Raw genomic sequence first — 23,102 nt, forward strand, 5'->3', positions numbered from 1 at the left:
GATCATGATTGATGTCAAGCCAGGATGGAAGCTTAAAGACCTGACTGATGAAGAAATAAGAGACTTTGTCAAGGCCAGCATTCACGCACCAGAAGGAACAAGGTTTCTCCACCCCAGGAAACATCGAAACTATGTGGGAACATGGGTTTACTGCAGCCCAAATGGACAATATCAATTGATGACATGGAATAAAGACGAACATGTAAGGACAGCAGGAATCCTGAAAGGAGTAATAAAAATATGGACCCCAAAGAGACACTTCTTCAGACCATCATGTATAGACCCAGAAGATGAAGAAGGAATTAACCCAGGTGATGAAGTGAAGATGAATACAGAAGAACCGAGTAAGATGAATCCAAAGATGGAAGTGAAAGTGGTCGATGAATCGCCCAGAGGGGTGAGTGTAGAGGAGGTCCCAAATAAAGCCTGCACTCCAGTCACCCATTTTCAAGTACCAGGAGCGTTCACACAGAGATATGTGATGTATGATGAGCAAATACACCAGAAGAGAGCTGTAGTAGGGCTCTGCCCAGTACCTATTAGAAGAACAGCACCCATTGATGAACCAATACCAAGAAAACCATGGACAGTAAGGTACCCATTGAGAAAATCTTACCAACAAATGAAATGAAATGAAGATCGTCTGAGTACAGTCCCTGAAGAAACCAAAAAGGCCTTAATAGAAGACGAATGGTGATGTCACGAGGGCCCGGACAGACTCACAGATAGAAGAAATGGCAACCCGAGAATGACACAAGAGACGAAATGCCATGAATAAGGATATCGTGAACTTAAAATAAAAGAACGATGTCAAAATTGAAGAAGTTTAAAGCTGTAAGCAAGATGAAGATATTCAACCAGTTTACACCTGTAAATATGCTTGGAACCGCAAGAAAGCTAAGAAAACAGTGCGGCTTGTGATGCTTAGTGAAGAGTAGTGCGGCAAGCACCATTATACATTATCTACCTCAAACGAAGCACAGTGTTATAAGTATATTTCTACTTTGCACAAGAAGCAGAATCAACCCAGGTTACTAAAGGCCACAAGAGAAAGCTTCATATTTAGCAGAAATGAGAAGAGACGGCTGAAACGAAACTCAGCAAAGACAACTCGTGCCAGGAGAGCCAAGGTCATACCAATAGAAGTTTCGAACAGTAGCCACATTTAATTGAAACTAAGAACAGAATATCCTGCCTCTGAAAGGTCGAGATAAGAAGGCGAAGGCAGGTGGCAGGTGAAACGAAAATCAAATACACAAATTGAGAGAAAAGAGACATATTCACGGTGTCAGAATCACGTGACCAGCCGAGCAAGAAGAAGCGAGGGTTCACACCTACGCTTGGCACCTGACCAGGCATAGATATCAGAACTTTCCCAGACAGAAGATGCAGTTTCAAGGCCAACCGCAGAGAACTAATTGACACATGGCTACTAAAGTAATGATTGATTGTAACCATAATTGGAGGAAGGCCGGGTAACTAAGGGGCACCCCGCACCTGGCTGACCATGCTGCATGCTGCTAAGCAAAGTAGAAAAGTATTCTTGGGGTTGGTGCCAACCCAATCACAATGGACTAAATAATCTAGGGTCCTATAGTTAGTAGAACTAATAGGACATCATACTTTTAGTGACGTCCACAGTAGTCATTTTGAAGGAAGGGCTTAGACGCCCACCTGACAGTGTTTACCCAATCCCCCCACTCCGTTACCATATACAGATATAGTACCTATAGTAAAGTTACCTTTTCCTAACCAATAGAATTCTGTTAACTTTTGAGTGTTACACGTCAATGATGATGAGTTTAGAGTATAAATGTTACAACTTGTATGAAGTTTGTTGGAGTTGAAGCGAGAAGGACGATCGCATCCCTGCTGATATCCATAACTCCCTGTTTTTTTGTACTTGTCATTAAACAGACTCCCTTTGCCAAACCATCGAGTTGCCCTTATTGATTGGTGTTGGAGTAAGAAATCTGCACCCCCATACATCTCATGGGTTCAGCTATCTTGTCTTAAAGTACTTCTGAGCAAAGTTCAGCTCTATGGGCCGGCCAGGGGTCTCGCGTACACGCGTATAGTGAGGTTTGGTGTCTGACTCCATCTATGTCTATCCCAGTGTCTTTGTATTCGGCCCTGAGGAAGGCCGCCAGCGGTTCAAGGGCCAATATGTACAGCAGCGGGGATAGTGGGCAGCCCTGGTTCGTGCCTCTGTAAATCCTCCAGACCTCTGGAATGTGCCTGTCTGTTTTCACTCTTGCCCTGGGCACTTTGTACAGCAGCCTAATCCAGCAAAGGAATCCCTCCCATCCCAATGTGGGTGAGGACACTCAGCAGTCACTCCCAATTCACAGAATTGAAAGCTTTAACTCTGTCCAATGACGCTATGGCACATTTGCCCCGTCTGTGATTTGTTTGGTCCACCACATGGTGTAGTCTTCTCAGATACCATGTTGTGTTCCGTCCTGGGACGTAGCCCGTTTGGTCCGAGTGCACCAATGTGGGTATCACTCATTTAAGTCGATTGGTGAGCATTGCTGTCAGGATTTTGGAGTCTTGATTAATCAGGGAGATCGGCCTGTAGGAGGCACAGTCTAGCGGTGGTTTTCCTGGTTTGAGGATAGGTAGTATTACAGATTCCGACATGCTGTCTGGTAACTGCCCTTTCTCATATGCCTCTTCATAGGTCTCCAGTAGCCTGGGTGCTAGGGTGCCCTTGTATTTCTTATAGAACTCGCCCGGTCCTGGGGATTTACCCATTGGAAGATCAGCGATTACAATCTCTAATTCTTCCACTGTAAGGGGGGCGTCAAGTATACAGGCCTGCTCTTCCATCAACTTAGGTAGATTGATCTGGGTCAAGGTGTCGGCTATATCACCAGGTTCCGCCACTAGATTTGGGGCATACAACCTCTCATAAAATTGTGAGAATATTTTATTAATCCCTTCTTGGTTCCTGCTTACCTCCCCTGCCTCGTCTCTTATTGCATTGATCAAGCCTCTTCTATTCTCCTGCTTGGTAAGCCAGGCCAAGAGCCTGCCGGGCTTATACCCCTACACGTGCAGTCTTTGTATATACTTCCCATAGTCCAATCTCCTCAGTTTCTCCCAGAGCATGACACATTTCAACCTCAATGTTATGAGTTCTCCTGATGCTTCCCGCTTCGCCTTCTTGCCGTTCAGCTCATTCTATCTCTCTTCCTATTTCCCCGAGGTCCGCCAGGGTGCTCCCTTTAGTCCCCCTGTTTTCCTTATTGCTGCTCCCCTGACCACCACTTTAAAGGCATCACAGATCGTTCCATTGATATCTACGCTTCCCATGTTGTGCTCAAAGTAATCGTCTTTCGTGTCTTACAGGTATTCTTGGAACTCGCTCTCCATCAGCGCATCTGCCCTCAATTGACATGTTGGTACAGGGGCCTTCCTATAGGTATTTGTCATGTTGCTAGCAATGGTGCATGATCTGATAGTGTTCGTGCTTTGAGGTGTATCCCTGTGCTCTGCCCTAGGGTTTCAATGCCTGTGAATAGGTAATCTATGCGTGTAAATATCCCATGGGGGTCGCTATAATGTGTATACCCTCTTGTTTCTGCGTGTACCTTTCTCCAGACGTCCGCTAAATTCAGCTGGTTCAGGATCATTTTTAGAGCTTTAGCTGGCGGTGCTCATTTCCTGTGTTTGTTATCAGACCTATCCAGGAGCGGGTTCAGTGTGCAGTTGAAGTCACCTGCCCAGACGAACATCGCTTCTCTGCATGTAGCCACCCTTGGTGCTATTTTCCTGAAGAACTCTGTTGCGTCATGATTTGGGGCGTATGTGTTTATCAGGCATACTTCTTTGTTTTCCAGCATTCCATGTACTATCACAAGTCTGCCTTCCCAGTCACTCTCTTGTTTTATCAACTGGAATGGTACTCCCAGGGCAATCCATGTCAGCACTCCCCTTGCATAGTTGGAATAGGTCGAGCCGTACAATTGACCGCCCCATTTCTTGGCCACTTTGGTTTGCTACTCTAACGTTAAGTGAGTCTCTTGTAACATCGCTATCTTTACTTTCAACCTGTTCAGCCAGGCGTACACTGTCAGTCTCTTGATGTAGGCATTGAGTCCCCTGACATTCCAGGTTGCGATTGTTACTTCTTCTTGACCCATTTTTTTGGTGTACCCTGTGGCCAGGCCTCTCCCATAGTCTTATGCGAAGCCACGTGCCTGAATCCCATTTCTGCGGTCCTGATCTGTGCTGTCCTTTCCTCCCATTGACAAATCCTCTCTTCTCCTTCCACGCCAATGTCTTTCTGTGCAGATATCTCGTTGATCCTCAGACTGGGGGTTTTGCTTCGGCCGTGGTTTTTCTGACCTTCATTGGTTCCGTTGCCACTTGCGTCTTCCCTTCTTCCACTGTGTCTAGTACTTCCTCCTCTATTTGTGCCGTTTACCAACCAACCAAACAATTGACTACCTGTAAATATTAGCAAACGCCCAGACACCCTCCCCCTGCTCAGGCTCCATCACTTCTCTCGCACTCCCCTCTGTCATGTGGGTGCGCTCGTTGCGGCGTGATGCCTTAAAACTGGCATCTGGAGTTATGTCACTCCTTGGGGCTCGTAGTTGTGGCGTCCTGCAGGCAGTCCTCTCGGTATTCTGGCTTCCGCTAATAAATCTGCTGGTCCTCATGTTTAAACTATAGTACAGTTATCGTTATTGGTGCACTGCGTGCCTTAGTGGGGAGCTTTTCTGTTCCGCTCATTTTCAGCTCTTAGTTGTGGGATGCCCTGCTGGTCCATCCATTTGTGGGCCTCTGTTAAGGATTCAAAGAGGTATGACCTGCTGTTGTAGATAACCTTTAATTTGGTGGGATACAGGAGCATGTATCTTACATCAGCTGCCCTGAGCCTCTCCTTGGTCAGTCTGAATTGTGCCCTCTGCCTCTGTACCAGTGCGGTGTAGTCTGGGTATATTGTTATTCTTGCAGCATTTCTCGTGATCGTCCCACCCTCTCTAAAAAAATGTCAATATCTTTTCACAATCGTTAAAATTCATGATTTTTGCAATCATGGGTCTGGACGGTGCTCACGGCTGGGGTTTTCTGGTTAGGGCTCTGTGTGCTCTCCCCACGGCAGAGCCCTGGGATAAGACTCCGGCACCAACCTCTTGTAGCAGTAAGTTCTCTACATAGTTTGTGGGGAGCTTTCCTTCCTCTCCCTCAGGCAATCCCACAATTCGGACATTGTTCCGTCTGGCTCTCCCTTCCACATCCTCTATACCCTCTGTTCCAGGGTGTGTATGCGATCCAACGCTTCTGACATTTGCGTCTGTGTGGCTGTGATGTCCACCGTGTTGGTCTGGACCTGGTGTTCTGCCGGCTTCACCCGATCCGCCAGGGCTCTCACATCTTGCCTCAGAAGCCCCACGTCCACGATGACCGCATCCATCTTGGTCTCCAGTGATGTCTTAAATGCGGCTGTGGCGTTGAATATGGGGTCCTCCTCCTGTCTCCCAGCTGGTTATTTGGGGACGGATGCACTCTTGCTGGTCTCTGGTGCTGCATTATGGGCCACATCACCTTTAAGTGCATATGTTTCCATACTTGTCTGCTTTCCCTTTCCTTCTTTCTGTTTGTCTGGCATTTCGATTCCCTTCAGTCGTGTTGTATCCTCTCATGTGTGTGGTGGCCGGGATTTATCTTGTTATTATCACGTTCTCCCTGGTATATTCACAGAGTCAACTCAATTTAGGGGGTGTTTCTGGTGTCCCAACTGGTGTGGTGGCCAGCCCGTCTTATGACCTTGCCCCTTCTCCGTCGCTGCCATCTTTTGATGCTCCCCTTGGGTACGTTGTCTTGCTCCTGTGCGGGTCCCCACTTTGCCTTTTGCCCACGTGATATCTTGCCTTGCTGGCTCTGTGAGCAAGCACCCCTTCTCATGGTATTTCTGCTTTTTTCCCCTACCTCGCCTTTACTGTGTTAAAAGCTGCGATGCTGCATGTGCATGGTGGTGGCTGGAAGTGGTGTGCCCAACTGCTACATTTCTTGTGTAGCCGCCTCTTTTTACCCTTTATTTGTGTGCCGTTTCTGGACTACCTCTGTGTGCATCGAGGCTGTATGTGCTTTTCATGGATATGATTATTCTCTTGTATCCATGCCTTTTCGGCCGAGGCCCCCGTTTGCGGCGAATAGCTGTGGTACTATTATTCGATGGGCTGTGGCCTCCCACGTATGTGGCTTTGGCTGAGCTGTGGTGGTGCCCCTCTATGTGATCTCGTTGGCACTCCTCCCCTCCCTTGACAGTTCTGGACGAATCCTCGTTATAGCGTGCAGTTTCGGCTTGAGTTTGCTGTATTGTGTCCTCCCGCATAGTAGGTGTGCTTTTCCATATTGCTGGGCATGCAGGGACTCCCCGCCTATTGTATGTGATAATCTTATGTCACAGCCTCTGGCGGGTGTGTTTTGTCCTGCTATTTTGATGTAGCATGGGAGTGTACGTCACCCGCTATTTCTTATGGTTTACTGAGATTCTCAAGACCGCACCGGCAGTCGCCTTGACAATAGATATGGTGACGCGGGCTGGAAGCGATCTGCTCCCCCTTCTCCCTTTTCCTCATGCATAGGTTCACGCCCGTCATCGACTGTGTTGGGACCTCTCGCACTGAAAGTTATGGTAGTTCTTTCCTCGCGTCCCTTGCCCAACCTAAATGGGTCGCGTGTTGTGGCCGTCAGCACCTATATTATGGGATGGCGTATTATGAACTTTCGCGTTGATGGTGCACTATCATGGAGTGCTGGGCAACGTTAATTCCCCTCTCTCGCGACGTAACTTTTTATAGTGCCATCATTACTGGTCATGAGGTTCATGCATATACTGTCCGCCCTGGCTTCACTCACCCTCAGTGCTGGTCATACTCTGCACTCGCTGTTTCTGGCGCCTGGTTTGCCGTAGCCTCAGTTGTGGGGCCCCTTGGCTGATGGAGTTGGGCTTGCACTCTCTTGCCGCTGTGTCAGTCTGCCAGCTGTGAGCAATCACCCCCACACCTTGTGTCTTTGAGTCCTGCACCTCCTGTCACCCATGATGGTCCATGTTAGGAGCTCCTGCTCTGCTCTGCATGGATTTAACTCCTTTGTCTGTGCCTTGTGTCTCCGCCCTTATCCCGCTTCGGCTCTTGCATCTGCCACGCAGTGCTGGGGGCAGCCGGTAGGTCACTCTTCTTCGTTTGTCTGGGAAAAGCGTAGCTGGGCTCCTCTGCGCCACTGTCAACATTGTTTGGCTGGGGTCTTATGGTATCACCTCATAGTTCAGCCAGCTCGTATTGCCAGAATGCCAGCGTTCTTCGCCTCTTGTGCCGTTCCGTGCTCGATGGATTCTTAGCACACGGGAACTCTTGATTACTCATCTGGGCACTCACACCCTTGCCCAGACCTCCTCGCCTTTACTGTGTTGGCTCACCCTCTTGCTTCGTTTGTCGCTGAGCTCCGACACTGTGTCCCTCGACTCCTGGAGAGCGGGCACCTCTCCCACTTCTACGACATGCTACTGATCTGTTCTGGTTGCCGGTGAGGCTACCGTCCCTCTATAAGTGTCGTAATATGTGGCTCTGCACCGTCTCCTCCTCTCTTCACGCTCTCCTTCCTGCGCCACCGCACTGAGCATTTACCAGTGAGCTTAGCTGTTGATGCCCGCCATCTTGTCTACCAGTGCGGTGGCAACTTTGGCTCCCTTTGTGAGCATTTCCCGCTCCGATATTTCTCGGGTTTCTTCCCCAGCTGTTCTTGGACCCCCAGGCACCTTCTCAAATATTTTTTTGCGGTTTACAGTTGCCAATTTGACCAGTTTGAAGTATCTTCGTGCAGGATCTTTCTGGAGCTCTGAGAAGCTGCTTCCTAAGGAATGGCCACCTAGCCACGCCCCCGTTTTAGATAATAGTTATTAAATCAGCAACCTTTGCCATGTTACTGAGTTGGTTCCATTATATGGTGTCGTAGTTATTCTGCATCCCCATCCATTGCATGCACGATACCTAAAGGGCCCTACGCTCACGTGGTAGCTATGTGGATGGTTCAAAGAATGGGGACAAACTAGTTTGTCCCCAGTCTTTCGGACGATCGAGTATCCTCCGCCGATTGAAATAAACTTGCAAGAAGAACCGAGACAGTGGGTAGGTCCCCCTTTGACGAAATCCCTACCCGGTTTCCATGGGCGCTCTGAGGAAGTAAGGCGAAGTGGTCGGATTGGAGGAGGAGTCGATACCGAAGGCCTCGTTTCGATTAGCAAATGAATGGTGAGTAGACTGTTTATTTGTTTATTTGTAACACGCGCCACACCCGAAGGTATCAGGGCATAAAGGGTAAGGATACTTTCATCTTACATGGTTACAGAATTTTACAGTTACCAGATCACATGGTTACAGGTTACACAGTTACAAGATCATAAACAGGGTGACAAGAACAAAACACATTACAGAATGTGGAGTCAAATAATGGATGGCGTTGGTACATAAGTCTAGAGAGAGAAAATAAAATCAGTGTGGGATCTAGTCAAATACATACTGATGCTAAATGTTATTTTCTTTAAGCTAATTAGTAATTTTTGATCTGGAGAGTGAGTAGGATTGGTCAGTCCTTAGGGTGAGTGGGAGTGAGTTCCAAAGTTGGGCAGCTTTAACAGGGAAGCTATTGCCACCTATTGTTGACATTTTGAAGGATGGGACTGATAAGCAGTTAGCGTAGGCCGTTCTGGTGTGTCTAGATATGAGTCTTCTTTTGAATCTCTCTGTTAAGTAGCGAGGTGCTGCATTATTAAGGCACTTAAAGGTAAGAGATGTAGTTTTTAGTTTGATTTTGTCAATAGTTGAAAGCCAGTTGGATTGTCTTCTAATTGTAGAGATATGTTCTCTTTTGGTTATTCCTAGGGCTGCTCTGAAGGCATTATTTTGAAGCGTTTGAATTTTATTAGTGATATGTTTATTTGTTCCCAAGTAGAGGGCGTTGCTGTAGTCCAACTTGGACAGCACAAGTGCTCTTGCCAAGGTGGTGCAACTACTTGTGGAGAGGAAGGGTTTTGCTGATCTAATCAACTTACATATGTACGCTGTGGATGATGCCATTGCGTTCACTTGTTTTGCTAGCGTAAGGCTGGAGTCAAGGTAAAAACCTAAAGTTTTTACTTCTTTAGCAACCTTGATCGTGTTACTTTCTATGTTGAACGATGAGTAGTCAAACAGGGGCTTGGTAAAAATGTTATACATGGTATGGGAGACACAAGAGCCCTGGGGAACACCACAAGTGATGATAATCGGGTCTGTCCGCAGCTGGCCTATCTGGCCAAGTTCTTGATTGGTTTACACCCTTTCTGGCAGATCGCTCCCAATTGGTTTCCCTTCCTCCTTTTCGATCTGCCCCTATCTCACTTGTATGTGGAGTTCCTCAAGGATCAGCCTTATCTCCCATCTTGTTTAATATTTATATTAGACTCCTCCTGGTCCTTCTTCAATCACATGGGTTTGTTATTACTCTTATGCGGATGACACCCAGATTCTGGTCCGTTTGGACCTCGCTCAATCTGAGACAGCTGCACGATTGAGGAAATGTCTGGAGGAACTTGGGGTATGGATGACATCTAATTGCCAAAGCTTAACACCAGTAAGACTGAGGTCTTGGTTGTAGGCACCACTTCTCCTGACCTGTTCTGGACCACTGAATGCTGGCTTTCCTCTCTCGGTCCCCTTCCCACTCCTGTCTTGTCGGTCAGAAACCTGGGGGTTAAAATTACTGCCTCTTTAGCCATGGATGAGCAGGTGGTAGCAGTTTGCAAGACTGCCCATTTTAAGCTCTGGGTCCTGCTGAAGGTTCTCCCCTTTATTGCTACAGTATGCCAAGCACTGGTGGTCACTGCCTTGTTACTGAGTGTACTTGACTATAGTAACTCGCTCTATCTGGCGTAGCCTTGCGACTTGATTAAGCGGTTACAACTTCTCCAGAATGCAGCAGCCAGATCGATGCTCCACCCTCTGTTTGCAGCACACATGTCCCCTATGCTGAGGCACATAATCCTCGCTGCACTGGCTCCCCGTTGCAGTGAGGATTATGTTCAAGTCCATGTGCATTGTCCATCGGGCCTTTTATTGTATTGGAACAGAGTATCTGCAGGTTAAATTTGTGAATTACGCTCCTACTCGATCTCTCCACTCCGAGTCAGCCCTTTTGATAGCTGTCCCTCGGTTTAGGCTGGCCCGCTCAGGTTGGCGTACTTTCTCCTTTGTGGCTGCCAAAGCCTGGCACAGTCTTCCCCTTGCTCTGAGGAGGAATGTCGATCATTTTGCTTTTTGGCATAAACTGAAAACAATATTGTTTTAAATACGTATCTCTACTGAAATCTCCTTATGCTATCAGCGCCATGAGGCCTCTGGGCGTACGTGTGCTCAACAATTTCCGATAACATAACTAAGGGGAATGGCAAATGAAGGGGATGGGGTTGTGATAATGTTTGAGTAACAGGAAATATTGTGTGAAGAAAAGGTAGCACCTAGAGTCCTGGCTCAAGGGAGTTTCAGAAGGAGACATCTCAAATCCCAACGGGGGTAGAACAGAAATATGTAACGCGTAAACAGGTTTACGTAACGTGATGTCTTAAACCCTATATAGGGTATTAAGTAAAGACGAGAGAGAGAAAGGTGATCACAGGGTTTATTGATGTGTAAAGTTGAATAGTCTGTATGTTGTTTATTGAGTAGAAATATCGAAGAGTGAGCGAAGCAATAGTGATCAAACCTAGAACAATGGTTGGTACCAATCCAAAGGTAGAGCTAGCTAATTAAGACATAAGAGTCTTGAGCGCGATTGATGGTGCACGCTCATATTTGTTGTTTTTAAGGCCTTAAAAAGTAGTTATTTACGTAAAAGTATACAGGTTATTTTATAAATCTGGTAAGTATTGACAGTCAATTGAGACTTGTCATTATGGAAGATACTCCTCTGATTCACTTATGTAAGACATTACCAAAGCACATAACTAAGCTCAAACAGTATAGTGCAGAATGAGTGAAAGGCACAGCAGATAAAATGTTCATGCCGTGGCCACAAGGGGGATCATTGTTAAATGCGGTATTGCAACACATGACGACATACTTGAACGCTGCATACACGGGGAAGACAAGACACGAGGCACAAAAGCATTGCTAACTTGCCCGATAACTGCTTGAGAGACAAATATCTATTAGCTGGCCAGCTTTCTAATAATCTCAGAACTTTCGTCACGTCCCACAGTACCGTATATCTGGGAACTGGCGGCACTTTAAACTTAGCCCCTCTGACGAGCCTACAGACTGCTGGGTGTTCACCAGCTGGCACGCCTTCAATCGGTACATGACCTGCAGAGATCGCAGATCTGTACACCCCTATAGTGCGGAATGCCTTCCCATCTTGCAGTAGTTGTTCTAGAAAATTCAGAATCGCCACTACAGGCGCAGAAATGGGATGAAGACCTCTCCCTCTGCACCGGCTCGTCCACCTAGCCCAAGCCGCGTCGTAGCTCCTCCTAGTCGATGGAGCCCAGGATTCAGCGATAAGTTCTGCAGCCTGCTGCGAAATGCCTGGCAGCTCCCATCGTCGCCTGATATCCTGCACGCGATGAGCGGGAGAGTCCCTTTCGCTTCCAGAGGATGACACTGTCCAACTGGGTCCGTGAGCAATCGCTCCCCTTCCGGGAGGACCCTCGGCAGATCTATTAGGCACTCTATCAGCGTCGGGAACCACACTTGAGCTTTCCACAGTGGTGCTATCAGCACTAGTTCTGCTCTCTCCCTCCGACACTTCGCTAGCACTCTGCTCAGCATCATGAATGGGGGAAACGCGTAGTGCGCTCCGCCTGCCCAGTCCTGCAGGAATGCGTCCGTACCTCTTGTGTCTGGGTCTAGCCTCCACCTGAAGTAGTTGGGTATCTGAGCGTTGAGGCGAGAGGCAAACAGATCTGTGTGAAACGGACCCCATCTCTGATTCAGAGTTTGAAATACTGCCGGATCCAGCTTCCAATCGCTGGAGTCCGTGAGGTAGCGAGAGTTCCAGTCCGCTATCATATTCAGAGTTCTGGGTAAGTATTCCGCTGTCACTGATGTCCCGGACCTCAGGCAGTAATGCCAGAAATCCTTCGCTAGCTCGGCTAGCATCTTGGATTTCGTCCCTCCTAAGTGGTTTATATAACGTACCACCGAAATGTTGTCCATCTTTAACAGTACGCACGACTTCACCTTGTCTCTCGTGAATGTCTTTATCGCAAAAGAGCCCGCTAGGAGTTCTAAGCAATTTATGTGCAGGCTCAGCTCCTCTGAGCTCCATTTCCCTCCAGTTTGCAACTCTCCGCATCGAGCTCCCCATCCTATACGACTGGCGTCTGACTCTATCACTAGGTCCGGCCAGTCTCCGAATATGGCACGCCCATTCCAGGCATCCATATTCTGCAACCACCATTCCAGTTCTGTGATGGATTCCTGGTCCAGTGGGACCGATTGATGGTATCTCAACCCTTGTCGTAGATGTCTGATTTTCAATCTTTGCAAGGCTCGATAGTGTAATGGACCTGGAAAAATAGCTTGTATGGAGGCCGCTAGGAGGCCCACAATTCTCGCTAAAACTCTCAGAGAAATCACTTTCTTCCCTAAACATGCTCTGATTTCTCTCTTGATGTCTCGGATCTTCCTTGCTGGAAGTTCCAGGGAGGCTTTCCTTGTGTCCAGGATGAAGCCGAGAAAGTCTAACCTTTGTGCCGGATTGGTTTCGATTTCTCTGTGTTCACTAGGAACCCCAGTGATCGCAACAGGTCTAGTACCCACTGCGTCTGATACTCCAGCGCTCCCCGATCCTCTGCTAGCAGTAATAGATCGTCCAAATATATGATCAGCCGAATCCCTTTCTCTCGGATGGCTGCGGCTACTGGTTTCATTAATTTCGTGAACGCCCAGGGCACTGACGCAAGCCCGAATGGCATTGTCTTGAATTGCCAGAACTGTTCCTTCCAGCAAAAAGCTAGGAAACCTCTGAAACGCGCCTGCACAGGCACTGTCAGGTATGCGTCCTTTAGATCTAACTTGTCAGCCAGTCTCCCTCTCTCAGGGAATCTCTGAGCTGATGGATCCCCTCCATCTTGAAATGATGGTACACTATCCATCAATTGATAACTGGACAAACCTTCTCCGACCTGTGAACGAGAAACATGTTTCTGAGTAAGTTCGGGGCTCCAGGGCATCTCTCTATTGCTTTTTTCCTCACTAACTGCTCCAACTCGTCATTGAGGGTCACTAGCTCTGCCTTCGCTAGCTGCGGGCAATGGGGCGCCCTTGCCTGCACTGGGTCCTGAATGAACTCTAATTGCAGGCCTCTGACGGTTTGCAAAATCCAGGCATCGCTGGAAAGCGCGCGCCAGTTTCCCCAGAACATACTTGTCCTCCCTCCCACCGGAGGGTAAGTAATGGCCCTTACCTGGCGTGAACCCTTGGCCACGTCTGGCACCTCTTCCTCGCTGTCCTCTCGCATTGCGACCTCTGGCTGGGAAAAAGGTGTCTTGCTGCCTGTTCTCCCAGTAGTGGGCTCTGTTATTCGGGGGGCTCCTTCCTCCCTGTTGGCGACCGGTCGAGCGACCCCTGTAACGGCCGGTACCGGCAAAAACTCTCTGCGGGAAGATCTTGCGAATAGATGCCTGTGCTTTTTCCAGGGACGTGTATGTGCCCACGAAGCGGCCCATCTCTTTCCCGAAAGTCTCTCCAAATAAGAAGCCTTGGGCTGCTTCTCCGGCCTCATAAGATGCCAGGTCACTGAGCTTCGAGTCAATCTTTAGGAGTAACCCTCTTCTTCTCTCCGCGGCTATAGCGCAATTCGCGTTTCCGAAGAGGCAAACTGCTCTTTGGGCCCATCCGGCAAGAGCGTCCGGGTCCACTTCTTCGCCCGTGTCTCTAGCTCTCTCCGCTAAGTCCATGATCTTAGCGAGAGGGCCGGCTAAATCCAGGACCTTCTCCTGGCAGCTTTTCCATGACCTATCAATCCCTTTACGGGGATCCTTATTGGTTTTCGAAACAAAGGTGAGCATCTTTCGGATCTAGCTCGGGGGTTTCCGCTACCTTCCCCGGCAAGTCTGGTCGGGGGCATTCTACTCAAAGCCACTGATGCACTTCTTTATCTAGGGCTTTCCGCAGCCTTGCTGTCATATATTGAGCCACTCTTGGGGAAGGCTGGGTTTCTGATAGCATCCGGGTCGAACATATCGTCCTGCTCCTCGTCGAGGTGCTTCTCTTTTCGGGCTTTCTTGCCCCCACTGGATTTCGCCCACTCTTCCTCGACTGGCTCCTCCGGCTCCAGAGGGGACGAACCCCTTTCCTCTGGCTCTTCTTCCGAGCCTAGGTCATCATCTCCTACATTTTCTTCCCCAGGAGAGGGGGTCACGAGGTCCGGCACGGCCTGACGCAGTAAATATGCTTGTTTAAGCTTCGCAAAGGTGTCAGCGACCTCCAGGGCCTTATCATCCGCCCCATCCGTAGGGCCCTGGGGGTCTGCAGAGGCTTTCCTCTTGCAGGCCTGAATACTCCCCGTAGACCCTGCTCCCGAGGGTTCGATGGGCAAGCTGCGAGTCTTCTCGGTGCTTTCGGTAGGCTGGTGAAGCATGGCTTCCAGAGTTTCAAGCCTTTCTTGTAAGGGCCTCACCCCTTGTGCCACTGCATCTACTAGGGAATTCCCCAGCACCTCCTTGAAACTGGCAGCCATGTCAAGGGACTGCTCCTCCTCACTCCACTCGAATTCTGACATGATAGGGGTGCTGCGTGCCTCAATACCTTGTTATAGGTGTCTTATGCTGCCCCTTCCTAAGAGATGCTCTGAGACAACTTCTGTGTCCGTACGAGATAAACTCAGTCTCTCCTTTTCTCTTTTTTTTTTTTTTTTTCGTGGCTGCACCGACTCACTTGATCTGTTGAGCCTGTATCGGCTTATGGGTCTGTATCTTGTCCTCTGAGGCAGAAGCCTCGTATATGTGTGCTTGCTCGCACTGTTCGGCACTTTTTTTTTTTTTTACACCACGGAAAGCTCCCGCGCCTGCCGCCTTCTCTCGAGACTACGCAGGCCCTCGCTCGCCGTGTGCCTCATGGGTGCGGGTAGGAAACCGTGCCTTCGGGAGCCGCAATGAAAGCTCTGTTGCGATAAGAGGAAGGATCTTGCTGCCGGGGCCGCGTCGCACAATGAGTGCGACGCGGCTCGGTGCCTCGAAAAACTCTGCCCCCACGAGGGTGGGGGGCGGAGTCCTCCCTCTCGGCCCTCTGCGAGGGCTCGATGCATCTGACGCTCACCTCGCCTCCCTGCTGGGGGAGGGGAGTGTCCTAAGCGCGTCCGCTCCCGCTGTAGGGGCGGCTCGAAGGAGCTCCGCGGCCCCGCAACGCACCGCTGGCGTGCCGGGAATACGGCACGGGGCTAGCGGCCGCCGGAGCTCCTGATGCTGCTATGAGGCAGCCTACCACAATCGTGCCCAACGCTCGCGCACGCCATGACGCCACGGAGGCTACTCACGCTCGGACCGAAGTCCTGCAAAAAACCTTCCTATCTGCGTAAAGCCATTAAAATAAAACACCTACTATGCTGCGTAAGCATGCTATGAATCCTCTCATATCCTCAACTTCAATAAATCTTACAGTAATCCTATCTAACACACAATAGCTGGGAGGTAGAAGGAAAATCACTTATCTGCTTGAAGAGCAGTAAAAGAAGAGGAGGAGCTCAGGGACAGGATGTGGTCATAACTGAGCTGGAGAGAAGAAGGACTACAGAGACTTTGGGATTTGTAGTTTAAAGTGAAAGTCACATGGACATTTCTTTGTTGTTGTTTGATACAGTTGTTGAAACTGCTGAAGGGTAGTAATAAAGAAGTTGAAGCATAATGCTCGCCTCCAGTCTTGTCATAGAATGTTCAGCACTTGTTTGCAAATAGGAACAGGAGCATGATATATTATTATGTTGGGTATTGACGCACACATTTGAGTGTGCATCCAAATTTACAGTATTTAGTATGGGAATGGATCATATTTATTGCAATCGTCGTGGCTTTCTGCCCAGCCTCTGCGCTCCCAATCCCCTCAATCTCCTCCATGTGTAGGATGGAGCTGGCCTTCTACTCACACAGTATGAGGGTGAGGGATTCCACAATGCCACCTCCTGTGGCTGCACTCTCCCTCTTTTAGTGCAAAATCAGGCTGTGGACCCTGCCTTTAGGTAGTTCCAGCATTTTCGGCAGTCTTCCGGATCTTGTGGAGCGATACCCGCAGCCACCACCTTGTCCCTGATGGAGGCCCATATGGCAGCCTTCCTCTGGGCAGAGGTCCTGCGCAGCCTGCTGCCATACAGCTCCTCAGTGTGGCTCACAACTTCCTCAACCAGTACATTTAGGTCAGACTTGGTGAAATTCTGCTTTCACAGCCTCATTTCTGGTGGCCTTGACTTTCTCTTCTCCTGTGACATTTTGCCTAACTGTGGAGTCAGGATGCCAACAGGAAATAGGAGATTGAGGGAGGATTGAGTTTTGCAAGACGGACGCCGCCGTGTTCCGTCGATGATGTTATTTCTGTCAGCGGTAATACCCCTGATGGTAATACCGCCGGCTTTGGTCACAGTAACGGTATTAGTCGCAATACAGCAGTAATTCTGACAGATATCACAGCGGGAATGGTAATGCTGTCAAGGTGGAATTACACTGTATTAACATCCAAATCATCATGAGCACCCATTTACTTTAACAAGCCTTTCTCTTTTAAGTATTAATGTGGTATTTGTTTGCGGATCGGTATCATGTAGAAGGGGGCTGAGAGAGTAGTGTAAGGGGGTAAGGAGGAGAGCCAGTTAGTTGGGTAAGAGAGGGAAGTTGTGATTAGTGTCATGCTGTGTTCAGTCTCACAGGGCATAATAACAACTAAAGAGAGGACGAGGCAGTGGAAGGAAGAATCAGGGTGTGCAGAAAAACAAAACACATATTGTTAACAAAATTAACACCTGCTGTAAGTAGCATCTGTATACATGCGACATGCTGAGACGGATGAAAAATGTTGCGTCCGTACCAACGAAAGCAGAGGAAATTAAACAGCCGTCTTCGTCGCTTGTTGTCATTCTTTTCTCATGTACATTAGAGCGTATGTGAGTGGAGGGCCAGGGACCTTTGACACATTCCTTGCCAATGCCATCAGCAAGAGTGCATCATTTCACTGAAGGGCCGGATGAGGCAAACTGTTCGTTTTAAGATTAAAATTGAAGGGGGAAAAACAGACAACCAGCCCTGCCGGTGTCACGAAATAAACCCTCCCCCTTAACAAAGTCTCCCTCTGTAGACTTTATTCTGAAATAAAGTCCACCTGGGAGAATTTTTTCTGAAATGGAATCTCCCCCTGTGAAATACCTTCTCCCCCATTACAAGAAATGCATTTTATCCAATTTGATGTTCACTATTTTACATTTTTATAACCATCTCTCTGCACTTCTATGGACAGTGTTGGATTAGTCCAGTCAGGAAAAAGAAGACTCTGTTTTGAAATATTGTTGAGCCTCCACACTTGAAGAGGAGAGACTCTGTGACAGAATAAACTCCCCCACTTCATGTGGGACCCTGTACAAGAATCCACTCTCCACTTTAATGGGGGAGACACTGTAGCAGAATTAGCCCTCCCATTTGAAAGGGAGACTCTGCTGCAGAATAAACTCTCCTTCAACTGGGAGACTATCTCACAATACATGCTTCCCCTTGAGGGGGAGACTGTGTATCAGAATGAACACTCCTCTTTCAAGGGGAGACTGTAGCAAAATAAACTCTCCCCCTTGATGGGGAGATTCTGTAGCAGACTAAACTGAAGTGGGGGCCTTGTATCAGAATTATCGCTCCACTTTGATGGGGGAGACTATGTAGCAGAATACACTCTTTCCCTTGAATGGGAGATTCTGTAGCAGAATGAACTCTCCCAAGTGATGGAGGAGACTCTGTATCAGTATAAACTCAGTTCATCTAGCCTACTTGCTTGGTCATCCTGCCACTTCCATTCTGAATATAGATGCTGATCTTCATATTTGTTTGTATTTTTTATTTAACACTAAGGATGTCATTTTTATGAGAAATGACATACAGAAGATGAATTACATAAACCAGAGGTAGTCCATTGGTAAGAAGCCTTTACAGGTTACAATGCTTGTATGAATGAAGTAAACAATTTAGCATAATTAGGTTTGTAAGGATTTGGTCATCTTTCTTTCCTTTTATTTCTTATCATCATTGGGTGTTGGTTGATAAACGTTTCAAAATATACCAAGTAGTTTCAAATGTTGCCAGCAAAGATGCATGGATGACCTAGTTATTGGAATGCATGCCAATAAATATTGATGTTGATTATTATATATTTTACAAATTCACATGTGTTAATGCTGGGATACTGACAGAAGTGCATTGTCCTGAAGAAAATGAGGAGGTCGATCCTGAGACATTGCGAGCCTGGTGAGGAGGGATAGCTCAGGGGCAACGCAGTGCAACACTGGTTCAAATCCCAATCCTGCGCTTAGAAACCAATCTGAGATATTAAGCACACTACAAATTATAATTGACAAATTGACAAATATATAGACTGACCTCTGCATTCCCAGCTAGTATGGAGGTTGAAAAAATGCCCATAGGTTGGCAAATAGAACTATAAAATACAACTAAATTGCCAATGTTGTGCTAAAGTCACACGTTTTCTCTTCTACTTACGTTTTAGTCTATATATTTGTGACGCAGTCCTAATGTTTCCTGTGTGAATCAGGTATGTGTATTGTATGGTGCTAATTCATTGAAGGGGTAGTTCGGTCAGAAATATTATTGGCCTAATGGATCAGGTGTATATTTCAAATCATACATCGATTGTTCTTAAATAAATTTCCAATGCAACTTACCCGAGTTTTTCTCACTTTAACACATGCAAAAATGACGGTTCGGGTACTGCCATCTTGTGCTATTCTTATCCATTGATCTATCGCATTAAGTTGAAGGGCCCTTGTAGCACTGATTCACTTTGCCCGCCCCTAATGCTGACATCACTAGACAACGCCAATGCATGTCTTATGTCAACGTCCACTGTGCGCAATCTATTGACGTGTGTCCATGGAAATAAACAAACCCTTTCTGATCACAAATCGTTGGAGTTTCTTTTTCCTTCATGTCAGTGCATTTCATTTCAAGCCTCCCTGACTTGTTTCTGCTGTGTTCAGCTCTCTGCCAAGTACGACACACTGAGAACAGGTACTTATACGGCCTACAATTTCATTTCTTATATTAGGTACAGAGGTCTTTACCAAACCATATTTAGACATGTGTCCTTGGGAATTTTACAGTTTGAGACTACTTATCTTGCCTTTTTCCGATGTGCTTTTGTGACATTGGCTGTTTCTTTGCTTGGCTTTCTTTAACATTCAATGTTAATGGGAAACCTCTTTTCATTGCTTTACACAAACAAAAAGCTGTTTATTTGTCTTTCTGTTGCTCCTGTGCTTCTTCACTATTCAGGAACTATGGCAGCAATTCAGTCCTACATGTATGAGCCCGAATACTCAGAATAGGAGATCCTTGAAAGAGAAAAAAGTGGAGACAATGTGGCATCAGTTGAAAGTCATGAGGATCAATCTCCGGACACTTAACCCAGTCGCATGGAAGACGTTTCCATTTGGTGTACCTGCTTTCATTGTGAGATTTTGCCTACTCTGGTGGAGAACTGCTGTTGCAGAGAAAACTCTTGCTGCTTGGTCTACATTGGTGAAGAAGACACACCACCACTATGCGTTACTGAGCTGCCTTGCAAGAACTGTGCTGCGAATGATGTACAAGTTCGACAGATCACTGATGCAAGAATGTTTCTGTACATTTTCTAATTTACTTATTGTGAAATGAAGCCAAAGGGTTCCAATGTAGATTTATCATCCGAACAATTACGTTTCTTTTTTCACTTTGAAGTATTTCCCAAATTATTCTTTCTTTAATGTGCGTTCACATATGTAACTGACCCCTACTTGAAATCACAAGTATTGTCAATACATTGTATGGAAATGTACTTTTAAATCAAAATAATGCCATACATTTTACAAGGCAGTGCAAATAAAAAAATGCAATCATTGAATTAATTCCAGTTAATTACGTCTGTGTCTCTTACACAGGTGGTACAGGCGTGTGGCATAGTGCGCGTTTACATGGTGGATTCATGGAAGACTTGGATTTTGCATCTGAAGTGTAATACCTGCCTGTTTGGTTCAAGCCATTTGTGATGAATTCCCCAGTGACAGCTGACCATACCGTGGATTTCTTTTTTGTCTTTTAACATTGGTTTATTACAAGACCTTCAACAAAGCGAGCATTGATTAACAGTTGGACTTGGCCACACGTTCCAGCTCATCTTTCTTCTTGATGGCGTAGGAGTTGGAGGATCCATTAGCAGCATTGATCAGCTCATCAGCCACACACTCGGCAATGGTTTTTATGTTACGGAAAGCAGCTTCCCGAGCCCCGGTGCAGAGCAGCCAAATCGCCTGATTGACCCGACGAAGCGGAGACACATCCACGGATTGCCTCATAACAGTACCAGCACGGCCGATACGTAGGGAAGTCCTCTCGGGGGCCACTGTTGATTATGGCATTCCACAGAACCCAAAGGGGATTCTCTCTGGTGAGCAGATGAATGATTTCAAATGCATGCTTCACTATGCGCAAAGTCATCACCTTCTTGCCATTGTTACACCCATGCATCATCATGGAGTCTGTGAGGCACTCCACAATGGGGCACTGGGCCTTGCGGAAGCGCTTGGCAGCATACCGACCGGAACTGTGGGGAAGGTACTTTGCGTACTTCTCCTTGACAGCAATGTAATCCTGCAAGGAGATGTCGTTGATCTGAACCTCTTCAGTGCTCCATTTCCCAAAGAGCTTAATTTTGGGGGTGTCTGCACTAGCCGGTGCTGCCTCCCATTCGGGCATCGCGGCAGGGGCTGCGGTCTCCATTATGTCAGCCGTGTTGTCACTTCAGTGGACTGAGGAGAAAAGAGGCGCATACAGTGGATTTATGCAGCTATTGCATTGGCCTATCGCGCTTGCCCCATCCTCATCCATCCCCCTCCAGTATCAATGACAGTTCGCACCTGTGGGCGTGCGCTCGCAAGAGGGCTGGGTGGATGGGAAGGCTCATGGTGCCAAACACTGTGTACACCTCAAAGGGCTCTTCCGCACTTCGACCATTGCCCACATGGCCACTGCAGACCTGGTGCCTCCGGACTCCCCTTTGAAGCCCCCGTCCCTGCAATAAACATATCTCTGTGTCACTTGAACATTGCTACGGGCCTATCAAGCTCGCCTCATCCTCATCCATCCCCCCTCCAGCATCAATGGCAGTTCACACCTAAGGGCGTGTGCTTGCAAGGGGGATGGGTGGATGGGAACACTCAAGGTGTCGAACACCATGTACACCTCAAAGGGTTCTTCCACACAAGGACCATTGTCCACATGGCCATCCCAGACCCGGTGTCTGCAGACTCCCCTTTGAAGACCCCATCCCTGCAATCAACATATCTCTGTGTCTCTTGAACATTGCTCCGGGCTTATCGAGTTCGCCCAATCCTCACCCATCCCCCCTCCCGCATCAATGGCAGTTCGCAGCTATGGGCGTGCGCTCGCAAGGGGGCTGGGTGGACAGGAACACTCAAGGTGCCAAACACCATGTACACCTCAAATGATTCTTCCACACACAGACCATTGTCCACATGGCCACCCCAGACCTGGTGTCTGCAGACTCCCCTTTGAAGACGTTGTCACTGCAATCAATAAATCACTGTGTCTCTTGAACATTGATCCGGGCCTATCGAGCTTGCCCCATCCTCATTCATCCCCCACTCCAGCATCAATGGCAGTTCGCACCTATGGGCGTGCGCTCGCAAGGGGGCTGGGTAGATGGGAACACTGAAAGTTCCGAACACCATGTACATCTTAAAGGGCTCCTCCGCACATGGACCATTGTGCACATGGCCACCCCAGATGCTGTGTGTGCAGACTCCCCTTTGAAGACCCCGTCTCTGCAATCAGCATATCTCTGCATCCCATGAACTTTGCTCCGGACCTATAGAGCTTGCCCCATCCTCATCCATCCCCCCTCCAGCATCAATGGCAGTTTGCACCTATGGGCTTGCGCTTGCAAGGGGGCTGGGTGGATGGGGACACTCAAGGTGCCGAACACCATGTACACCTTACAGGGTTCTTCTGCATATGGACCATTGTCCACATGGCCACCCCAGATCCAGTGTCTGCAGACTCCCTTTTGAAGACACCGTCCCTGCAATCAACATATGTCTATGTCCCTTGAACATTGTTCCATGCCTTCTGCGCACGCCTCATCCACATTCATCCTCCCTCCAGCATCAATGCCAGTTTGCACCTATGGGCGTGCACTCGCAGGGGGCTGCACTGGCAGGATTCAGGAGGTCAAACATTGTCATAGAGGTCTGGTGGGTGCGAAGGAACACATCAGACATTCACATGCACACCCACTTCTGTAAGCCTTTATAAACACTTTACAATTTACCAAGAGAACATCTGTGAAATCCACAATGGATATCGGCACCTCTCCACTTCTTACCTTGCTCGCTGAATCGGCTTATCTGTGTTCGAAGTAAGACTTAGTCCACTTTTAGTGTAGTTTTCTGTATTGTCAACGATCTCCACAAGGACACTTTCTATTGCTCTATACTGCAATTTATACCCTATTCTCATCTTCTTTTATTTAAAAAGTCTACACCATTATTAATTGGTCTACGCATTTTTATCTCTGTAATTAGTACATAACATTGCAGAGTTTTGTTTTTAAATAACATTTTTAGCAGCGCATTTTTTCAATGTGCTTTCGGTGGCATTTTCTATAAAGTCAATTTATTTTTTATTATCAGAGGGATGAGATGTTTGGTTTACTCACTGATATTTTTTTCATGCTAATAATTTCTTATATTTCTTTAACAGATCATAAGGGCAATCAAACAATGCCTTCAAAGGTTTTACATTTAATAAGAAAATGGCTCTCTGCAGATTTCCAGTGTCTGAAATTGAAAGC

The 23,102-nt window shown here is 47.6% G+C and overlaps 1 pseudogene; it reads right to left on the minus strand.

The window, feature by feature from the left end:
• Window positions 1-20,314: 20,314 nt before the first annotated feature.
• LOC138481712 (small ribosomal subunit protein uS7-like) lies at window positions 20,315-21,050 on the minus strand (annotated as a pseudogene).
• Window positions 21,051-23,102: the final 2,052 nt, after the last annotated feature.

Source organism: Ambystoma mexicanum, chromosome 5p, assembly GCF_040938575.1.
Source record: "Ambystoma mexicanum isolate Mex_15411 chromosome 5p, UKY_AmexF1_1, whole genome shotgun sequence".
NCBI classification, from domain to species: Eukaryota; Metazoa; Chordata; class Amphibia; order Caudata; family Ambystomatidae; genus Ambystoma; species Ambystoma mexicanum.